Source organism: Zalophus californianus, chromosome 12 (genome assembly GCF_009762305.2).
Source record: "Zalophus californianus isolate mZalCal1 chromosome 12, mZalCal1.pri.v2, whole genome shotgun sequence".
Classification (NCBI taxonomy): domain Eukaryota; kingdom Metazoa; phylum Chordata; class Mammalia; order Carnivora; family Otariidae; genus Zalophus; species Zalophus californianus.
Genome location: NC_045606.1, coordinates 10454502 through 10464837, shown reverse-complemented (window position 1 = coordinate 10464837; position 10336 = coordinate 10454502). Strand labels below are relative to the sequence as shown.

The 10336-nt window shown below is 41.1% G+C and overlaps 1 pseudogene; it reads right to left on the bottom strand.

The window, feature by feature from the left end:
• Positions 1 to 1251: 1251 nt before the first annotated feature.
• Positions 1252 to 1370, bottom strand: LOC113912049 (annotated as a pseudogene).
• Between the last annotated feature and the right edge of the window lie 8966 nt (positions 1371 to 10336).

Below are 10336 nucleotides of genomic sequence, written 5' to 3'. Positions count from 1 at the left end.
CTTAGAGAACCCCTTTCAATATTTCTTGTAGGGTTGGTTTCGTGTTTGCAAATTCCTTTAGTTTTTGTTTGTCCTGGAGGCTTTTTATCTCTCCTTCTATTTTCAATGACAGCCTAGCTGGATATAGTATTCTTGGCTGCATATTTTTCTCATTTAGTGCTCTGAATATATCATGCCAGTCCTTTCTGGCCTCCCAGAAAAAGACAGTTAAAAAAAAATAACTTTGAAAGACTAAAGAATCGTGATAAAAAGGCCATGAATTCTATGTGCAGTGTTCCCCTCGCGCTGGAGTTCTGCCATTGTCATTGATCGGTAAACTTGGTCTTGGCTGGTGGTTCTCACTGATCTTCTAGGGGAGGGGCCTGTTGCTGTGGTTCCCAAATGTCTTTGTCGGAGGTGGAATTGCCCCACCCTTGCCAGGTCCGGGCTAAGCAAGCTGCTCGGGTTTGCTCTCTGGAGCTTTTGTTTCTGGAGGAGCCGAGAACTCACGTCGCACTCCTCAGTGAGCCCCCAGAGAAAAGCAGTCACTCCTGTCTCCCCAGTCTCCCGCCGCACTCTGTGCTCACCTGGCCTGTCACTGAGTGTTTCTATCTCTGGCACCGACCCCGTGTGGAGTCTCCAAACGCAGCAGATCCCTGCGGTGCGCTCCCGCGCCGCTCCTTCCTGGGGAGGAAGGGGAGTCTCCCTGGATCTGCCGCTTGTTGGGTCCCTGCTGGAGGAGCAGTGGCCTGACTGGGCTGTGGATCACGGTTTATGGCCACCCCGAGCTGAGAGTCCGCTCCTCAGCTCCGTCTCTGCAGCCGGCTTCCCTGTTCCAATACCCAGGAGCTCTGCCTCACTCAGGCACCCCGGTCTTTCTGTGACCCCGAGGCTCCAGAGACCACACTGTCCTGCGAGGGTCTCACCCCCCGCTTAGCCACTGGAGTGACGTCCCTCCGCGGAGCCGACTTCTAAAAGGTCCGATTTTGTGCTCCGCGGCTCTAGCACTTGCCAGAAGCGGCAGAGAGAGGCCCCCTCCCCCGCCATTTATCCTCCCGAATATCGCCTCGGATTCACTTCTCCGCACGTCCTACCTTCCAGAAAGTGGTCGCTTCTCTGTTCAGAGAGTTGTCGCTACTCTCTTCTTCGATCTCCTGTTGAGTTCGTAGGTGTTCAGAATGGTTTGATCCCTATTCAGCTGAATTCCTGAGACCAGACGAAATCCAGGTCTCCTACTCCTCTGCCATCTTGCTCCACCCCCCTCAAGGAAAAAGCCTATGGCACCCGGTATTCCCAGGCGGTCTCCCATCCAAGTACTAACCAGGCCCGACCCTGCTTAGCTTCCTAGATCAGACAAGATCTGGCGCAATCAGGGTGGTATGGCTGTAGACTATATACCCATCTTAATAGGAGACTAGGAGAGGGTATTTAGACAATTTGGAGAGTAAGTGATTTTTAGGAGAGATGAATGGGCCCTTAAAAGAAGAGATGGGAAGTGTGATAATGTGTGACCAAGTGTTTCTGGGTGTGCTGTCAACTTCTAGTCTCCTTTCCTGTGATGAGTCCATCTTCCTGGTTGATGAAACTTCTGGGAAGGGGATTTATAACAGTTGAGTTCCTTTTAGAGGGCCTGTCTTTAGGTAGATAAGGGAGCTCAAAGATAGAAAGCTTCTCTTTGCATTTACTGTTTTTCAAGTGTCTTCAGTTCAAAGTAATCAATACACCAAAGTGGTACATTTTGGGGTGGCATTTCCTGAACCCCTTCCAAAGAAGACAAGAAAGTGGACAAGGTCTTTGTAGAGTGAGAGACAAGTACAGTGAGGGATAAACAGATGACCTTGAATAGAGCTGCAGGGCATGGCTATGATTGGGGGACAGGAAAGAGAAGTTAGAAAAAGAATAGTTGTCTCCAAGTTGGGCTCCCCATTTCCCTCAAGTTCTAATTAGTCAAAGAGTCCTATTACTATCCCCATAGTTATACAAACAGTGTTTAAGAGGTTCAGAAGATCAAGGGGCAAAAACGTATTAAACTGACATTCATGGTGATGGTGAAACAAATCAATGCTGGTGAAACTCAAAGACTGGGGGTTTGTCTGTGGCTAAATGTAAAAAGCTTTTTATCCTTCCAAGATGTTGGTTGTCTCCAAGGGGCAGGAGTACTAATGAGATCATGATTAAAGATGCAGTCTTTGAAAAGGCTGTTTATTTGTGGAATATTCTCTACATTTTTTGTAATAAATAAATAAACAAGTTAAATAAATTAAAAGCTCTGTGCCACTGGCTATGTGGGAACAAGAGGCAGATGAAGGAGTCTAGTACAAATCCCTTTCAATTAGGGGAAAAAAGAGCTCAAATACATATCCTTGCATGAATGTTTAGAGTGTTCCCTTAAACTATAGAAAGAAAAGAATCTTCTCTGAATTCAGGATAGCATTTTATTTTGGTGTCTATAAACTACTAATGATGATTTCATGGAATTTACAACTATTTCTTTAAAATTTTCAGCAGCTCATTTTGGAAGGAATGTGTCAATTTCTCAGCCTTCTTGCCTATTTCTCTAGACCCAAGAAAATTAGGCCACTATCAGAATAAATATTTTCTAGGGCATTGTGGTGTAATTTGGGGTAAGTCAGACAAATTAAGCCACGATGAGCTACAGGAAGCCATATCAGAGCAATATGGAAATGGGGAGAATCTAGCTAAATGCCACCACACTGAAATACCTGGTGTAGCCCAGCAGGCCCTGCAGTGGGAGTGGTTCTGACATCGACTCTGGACAGTTATTCCCCTTCCTTTGTATGTGAGGCACACTTTGTGTCATGTCTACATGCTTCATGTTGCTTGCTCTCAGTCCCTACCACTTTGCTTATCTGAGTATGAAACACCACAGGGATTTTACTAATTGGAAACAGCTTAATATAATTAATCTGTAAAAAATTATAATTTCACAGATTGTATTTTTATCACTGTCAAAAAATAAGCAAAAATATTATTTAAAAACTTTGGCCAACCAATGAACATTTCTCTGAAAGAGAAAAGGATTCTTATACTTTGTGCAAGTACCCCAGTCTGGCTTTTCATGATGTTCAGAGCTGTTTTGAGGGTAAGTGAAGCTTTTTAAACAAAAGGAAAAGGAATGAAACACATTTTGACCACACACTCTGTGCTAGATGCTGGAGATGCTTCATAGATATCATTTCCATTCTATTCCTTTTGTGGGGAGCTTTAAGTACACTTGCAATTGGCAGAAATTTCAATTTTCATCAGGGAAATAATAAAGGGAATTAGGAATGACTGAAAGGGCAGGGCAGCATTGAGAAAGATATTTTGAGCCAGGTCCATTTGGCAGGCAGCTCAGAATTGAACATGAGAGGCACCATAGGTCAACATTAACAGTCATTTCTCAGAGCAAGCTTGTTTTATCAGGAAGTACAATAGCAAATGTTGGTTGGCTGAATCATAATTAGGCAAAAGGAAACACAAATCAACCTGTATTAAAGAGGTCAAGGAGAGTCAGAAGTGAATGATGGAAAAGGAAGAGTGAGAAAATAAGACCATGGGAATTATCTAACTGCTCTGTAAACGTCTGAATAAATTTGCATTCTCCCCAGTAATGAAAGTGAGAACTTTCCCTCTAATTTTGCAATTGCTCGATGTCACCAAACTTTATATTGTTTGCAAACTCAGATTTTGTCTAGGCTGTTAGAAGTCAGTTGCTTTGTGGAGGGTAGTAGTTGGACAGGGTTCAAGTGGGGATTCCTGGGAGCTGGCAAGGGTCTGCTCTGGACCTGGCTATGGTTATGAACTGTGGTTCAGTTTGTGGCAATTTATCAGACTGTACGATTAAGATATATACATACATTATACTTCAATCAAAAAGTTTTAAAAATGCCTGGGAATCTAATTAAAGTACCTTGTTATACTTTTAACCTGGCTTCCCCAATTACCCTAGGACTGAGCATCTTTTAAGTTTTTCTTGAGGAGGGAAGCAAGATGACAAGAGGAGTAGGGGACCCTGTTTCAACTGGTTCCCTGAATTTAGCTGGATATCTATGAAACCATTTTGAACACCCACAAAATCAACCTGAGATGTAAGAATATATATCTGGATCTCTAGAAACAGAAAAACGACTGCTTTTTGCAAGGTAGGACATGCAGAGTCCTGAATCTGCAGGGAGATATCAGAAAATAAACAGAAGGGGAAGGGAGCCTCTATAAGCTGGCTCCTGGAAAGTGATGAACACCAGAGTGCAAAATCAGAACCTCCAGAAATCTGCTCTAGTGAGAGACATCCCTCTCTGAAAGGGGCTCTGGAAATGAAAAAGCAGAATTCTAGGTAGGGCATTGTGGTCTCAGGATACAAGGAGCCACAGAGCAAAAGGGGGAGCCTAAACCAGTAGAGGGCCCCAGCAGTGGGGCCAGGAAGCAAGTTATGGTCACCAAGCCCAGGAAGGGACTCTCAGCTCAGATCACCATAAACTGGGAGCTGGTCGAGAATTGCTCTTTTCCTGAGCAGCCTGAAAAAATTTAGAACCTGCACCAGTGAATGGGCAAAAACTCATAGGGCAGGTATTGGCCTGCAAAGGACATTACAGGAGCACCCAGACATGATCCAGGGGCTTTGGGTATGTGAACGAGCCCACAGCCACTCACGCTTTTAGAATCACAAAAGGCAGTGGCACTCCTGGGTCCCTGAGACTACCTCTGAGAGAGTTGCAGTGGGTGCCCACCTGAGGAGGCTGTATTTTTTGGTGCATACAGAAGTGGAGACTGTTTGTCCTAGAGGGTTTATTAAAGAGGGCAGACTGCGATCTTTCTGCTCTGGGCCAGAGGTTTGGGTGTGGCCACTTTGCTCTGATCCTCTGAAGAGGCATGGAAAGCTTCCAGAGAACAAAAGCCCTCCCCTGACAGGGGGCAGGGCAACTCCGCCAGGGCAGGGTTACCTGAGAAAGAGCCAGCAGGCCCTTCCCCCAGAAAACAGGTTGTAAGAACAGTTGGATAACAACCCTATGGCTCCCACAAGACTGTAAAATCCCAGCGCCAGGGGAAAATAGTATATTGAGCTCTAGGTGTGACCTCATGATTTGTTTATTTTTCAGATAAAATTCCTCTTTACTTTTTCTTTTTTTAATGTTTTTTCTCTGTTTTTTTTTCTTTTTACCTTTTCCTCAACTAGATGTTTAGTATATCAACTTATATTTCATAGTCACTTTTTAACTTGTATTTTTTCATACTTATATTTTTTATAGATATATGCTTCATTTTAATCCTTTTTTCACTCTATTCAATTTTACATATATATGTATATAAGTTTTACATATATATATATATATATATAAAGTTTTACTTCCCTTGTAATTTTGGAACATAGTGTTCTCTAACACACAGACCAAAATACAGCCAGGAACAACTGGAACACCCTGCTTTGTCCACAAGGAGAGAGTATAGTCCCCTTTCCCCTTCCCCTTTTTTTTCCTTTTTTTTAATTTTAATTTTTTAATTTTATTCTTGCATTTCATTTTGGCTTTGTTTTTCCGTGGTGGCTTCTGACCACTCTAGATTTTGCTAGGGTGCATCTTGCTTGGGTTGTGTTTGGTGTTTTGGACTCTGCTCATTCACTCAACCATCCCTTGAAAGAATGGCTAAGAGGAGGAACTCTCAACAAAGGAAAGAACCAAAGAAAATGTCCTCTGCCACAGAACTAATGGATGTGGATATAAGCAAGATGTCAGAGATAGAATTCAGAATAGCAATCATAAAGCCAATACCCAGGTTTGAAAAAAGCATTAGTGAAAATGTAGAATCTCTAAGAGCAGAAATGAGATCTAATCAGGCTAAACTAAAAAAATGCTATGAATGAGATGCAGTCTAAACTGGATACTCTAACAGCCTGGGTAAATGAGGCAGAGGAAAGAATCAGTGATCTAGAAGATAAGCTGATGGAAAGGAAGTTGAGAAAAACAGAGATAGGCTCCTAGTAGCACATGAGAAAAGGAATGGAGAGATTAATGATGCCATGAAACGTTCCAATGCCAGAATTATTGGAATCCCCAAGGGGGTGGAGAGAGAGGGCTAGAAGGTATATTGGAGCAAATCATAGCTGAAAACTTCCCTAATCTGGGGAAGGAAACAACCATTAAAGTTCAAAAGGCAGAGAGGACCCCCTCCCAAAATCAGTAAAAAGAGGTCAGCATCCCAACATATAATAGTGAAGTTTGCAAATTTTATAGCCAAAGAAACTATCCTGAGAGTAGCCAGGGAGAGGAGGTTCCTTATATTTGGAGGGAGGAACATCAGAATAACATCAGACCTGTTCACAGAAACCTGGCAAGACATATTTACGGTACTAAATGAGAAGAACATCAGCCAAGAATACTTTATCCTGCAAGGTTGTCATTCAGAAGGGAAGGAGAGATAAAGAGCTTCCAGGACAGGCAGAAACTGAAAGAATATGTGACCACCAAGCCAGCTCTGCAAGAAATATTAAGGGGGATTCTGTAAGTAAAGAGAAACCGCAAGAGTCACAAAGACAGAAAGAAACAGAGAAAATCTACAGAAACAGGGACTTTACAGGCAATAAAATGGCACTAAATTCATATCTTTCAATACTTACTCTGAATGTAAATGGGCTGAATGCTCCCATGAAAAGACACAGGTTTCAAATTGGATAAAAAAGCAGGACCTATCCACATGCTGTCTACAAGAGACTCATGTTGAATCTAAAGATACCTCCAGATTGAAAGTGAGGGGATGGAGAATGATTTACCATGCTAATGGACCTCAAAAGAAAGACGGGGTAGCAATCCTCATATCAGACAAATTAGATTTAAACCAAAGACAGTAGTAAGAGATATAGAGGGACAGTATATCATACTTAAAGGGTCTATCCAACAAGAATATATAAAATTGTAAATATCTATGCCCCCAACATGGGAGCAGCCAATTATATAAACCATAAATAAAATAAAGAAACATATTGATAATAACACATTAATAGTAGGAGACTTCAACACTCCACTCACAGCAATGAACAAATCATCTAAGTAGAAGATCAACAGAGAAACAAGAGCTTTGAATGACACCTTGGACCTGATGGACTTCGTAGATATATACAGAACTTTCCATCTTAAAACAACAGAATACCCATTCTTCTCAAGTGCACATGGAACTTTCCCCAGAATAGACCACATACTGGGTCACAAATCAGGTCCCAACCAATACCAAAAGATTGAGATTATTCCCTGCATATTCTCAGACCACAATGCTTTGAAACTGGAACTCAACCACAAGAAATCAAACACTGGGAAGTTAAAGAGCATCCTACTAAAGAATGACTGTGTCAACCAGGAAATTAAAGAAGAACTTAAACAATGTTTTGAAATTAATGAGAATGAATTCACATCAGTTCAAAACCTACGGGATACTGCAAAGATAGTCCTAAGAGGGAAATACATAGCCATCCAAGCCTCTCAAAAAATTAGAAAAATGCCAAAAGCACAAGCTAACCTTACACCTAACGACCTGAAGAAAGAACAGCAAATAAGTCTAAACCAAGCAGAAAGAGAGAAATAATAAAGATTAGAGCAAAACTCAAAGAAATAGAAACCAGAAAAACGGTAGAATAGATCAACGAAACTAGAAGCTAGTTCTTTGAAAGAATTAATAAAATCAATAAACTTCTGGCCGGACTTATCCAAAAGAAAAGAGAAAGTACCTAAATCAATAAAATCATGAATGAAAGGGGAGAGATCACGACTAATACCAAGGAAATAGAAACAATTATTAGAAATCATGCCCAGCAACTATATGCCAAGAAATTAAGCAATCTGGAAGAAATGTATGCCTTCCTGGAAACTTATAAACTACCAAGACTGAAACAGGAAGAAATAGACAATCTGAAGAGGCCAATACCCAGTAAGGAAATTGGAGAAGTAATCAAAAACCTCCCCAAAAACAAGAGTCCAGGGCCACATGGCTTCCCAGGGGAATTCTACCAAACATTTAAAGAAGAAATAATACCTATTCTTCTGAAGCTGTTTCAAAAAATAGAAATGGAAAGAAAACTTCCAAACTTATTCTATGAGGCCAGCATTACCTTGACCCCAAAAAACAGACAAAGACCCCATCAAAAAGAATTACAGACCAATATCCCTGATAAACATTGATGCCAAAATAGTCAATAAGATCCTAGCCAATAGGATCCAACAGTACATTAAAAGGATTATTCACCATGACCAGGTGGGATGGTTCAACATTCAGAAATCAATCTACATTAATAAAAAGAAAAGACAAGAAATCTATGATCCTCTCAATTGATGCAGAAAAAGCATTTGACAAAATACAGCATTCTTTCCTGATTTAAACTCTTCAAAGTATAGGAATAGAGGGAACATACCTCAATATCATAAAAGCCATCTATGAAAAGCCCACAGTGAATATCATTCTCAATGGGGAAAAACTGAGAGCTTTCCCCTTAAGGTCAGGAACATGACAGGGATGCCCACTCTCACCATTATTGTTCAATATAGTATTAGAAGTCCTAGCCACAACAATGAGACAACAAAAAGAAATCAAAGGCATCCAAATCGGCAAAGAAGAAGTCAAATTCTCACTGTTTGCAGATGATATGATACTTTATGTGGAAAACCCAAAAGACTCCACCCCAAAACTGCTAGAACTCATACACGAATTCAGTCAAGTGGCATGATATAAAATCAATGCACAGAAATCAGTGGCATTCCTATACACCAACAACAAGACAGAAGAGAGAGAAATTAAGGAGTCGATCCCATTTACAATTGCACCCAAAACCATAAGATACCTAGGAATAAATTTAACCCTGAATTGCCAGAGGAATGTTGAAAAAGAAAACCAAAGATGGGGGCATCACAATGCCTGACTTCAAGGTATATTACAAAGCTGTGATCATCAAAACAGTATGGTATTGGCACAAAAACAGACATAGAACAATGGGACAGAATAGAGACCCCAGAAATGGACCCTAAACTCTATGGTCAACTCATCTTTGACAAATCAGGAAAGAATATCCCATGGAAAAAAGACAGTCTCTTCAACAAATGGTGTTGGGAAAATTGGACAGCCACATGCAGAAAAATGAAATTGGACAATTCTCTTACACCAAACACAAAAATAGACTCAAAATGGATGAAAGACCTAAATGTGAGGCAGGAATCCATCAAAATTCTAGAGAAGAACATATGCAGTAACCTCTTCCACATTGGCCACAGGAAATTCTTTCAAGACACATCTCTAAAGGCAAGGCAAACAAAAGCAAGAGTGAACTTTTGGGACATCATCAAGATAAAAAGCTTTTGCACAGCAAAGGAAACAGTCAACAAAACTATAAGGCAACCAACAAAATGGGAGAAGTTATTTGCTAATGACATGTCAGTTAAAGGGCTGGTACCCAAGATCTATAAAGAACTTATCAAACTCAACACCCCAAAAACAATTAATCCAGTCAAGAAATGGGCAGAAGACATGAACAGACACTTCTCCAAAGAAGACATACAAATGGCTAACAGACACATGAAAAAAATGCTCCACATTGTTAGCCATCAGGGAAATACAAATCAAGACCAAAATGAGATACCACCTTACACCAGTTAGAATGGTCAAAATTAACGAGACAGGAAACAACAAATATAGGCAAGGATGTGGAGAAAAGCGAACCCTCTTACACTGTTTGTAGGAATGCAAGCTGGTACAGCCACTCTGGAAAACTGTATGGAAGTTCCTCAAGACATTAAAAATAGGGCTACCCTATGACCCAGCAACTGCTCTACTAGGTGTTTACCCCAAAGATACAGATGTAGTGAAAAGAAGGGGCAATGTCCACAATAGCTAAACCATGGAAGGAGCCAAGATGTCCTTCAACAGATGAATAGATAAAGAAGATGTGGTTCACACGAGAGACTATGGACTCTGAGAAACAAACTAAGGATTCTAGAGGGGAAGGGGTGGGAGGATGGGTTAGCCTGGTGATGGGTATTAAAGAGGGCACGTATTGCATGGAGCACTGGGTGTTATATGCAAACAATAAATCATGGAACACTATATCAAAAACTAATGATGTAATGTATGGTGACTAACATAACATAAAAAAAAAGATGTGGTTCAGAGGGGGAAAAGAAGGTGGAGGAGTAGGGTACCCTATTCCAACTGGTCCCCGGAATTGAGCTGGATATCTACTAGCTGAACACCCACTATATCAGCCTGAGATGTAAGAAGATAGATCTGGATCTCTATAAACAGAATATCACAGGTGGTTGGTTTCGAGGTATGAAGTGGGGAGCCAAGATTCTGTGGGCAGATATCGGAGGATAAACAGCAGTGG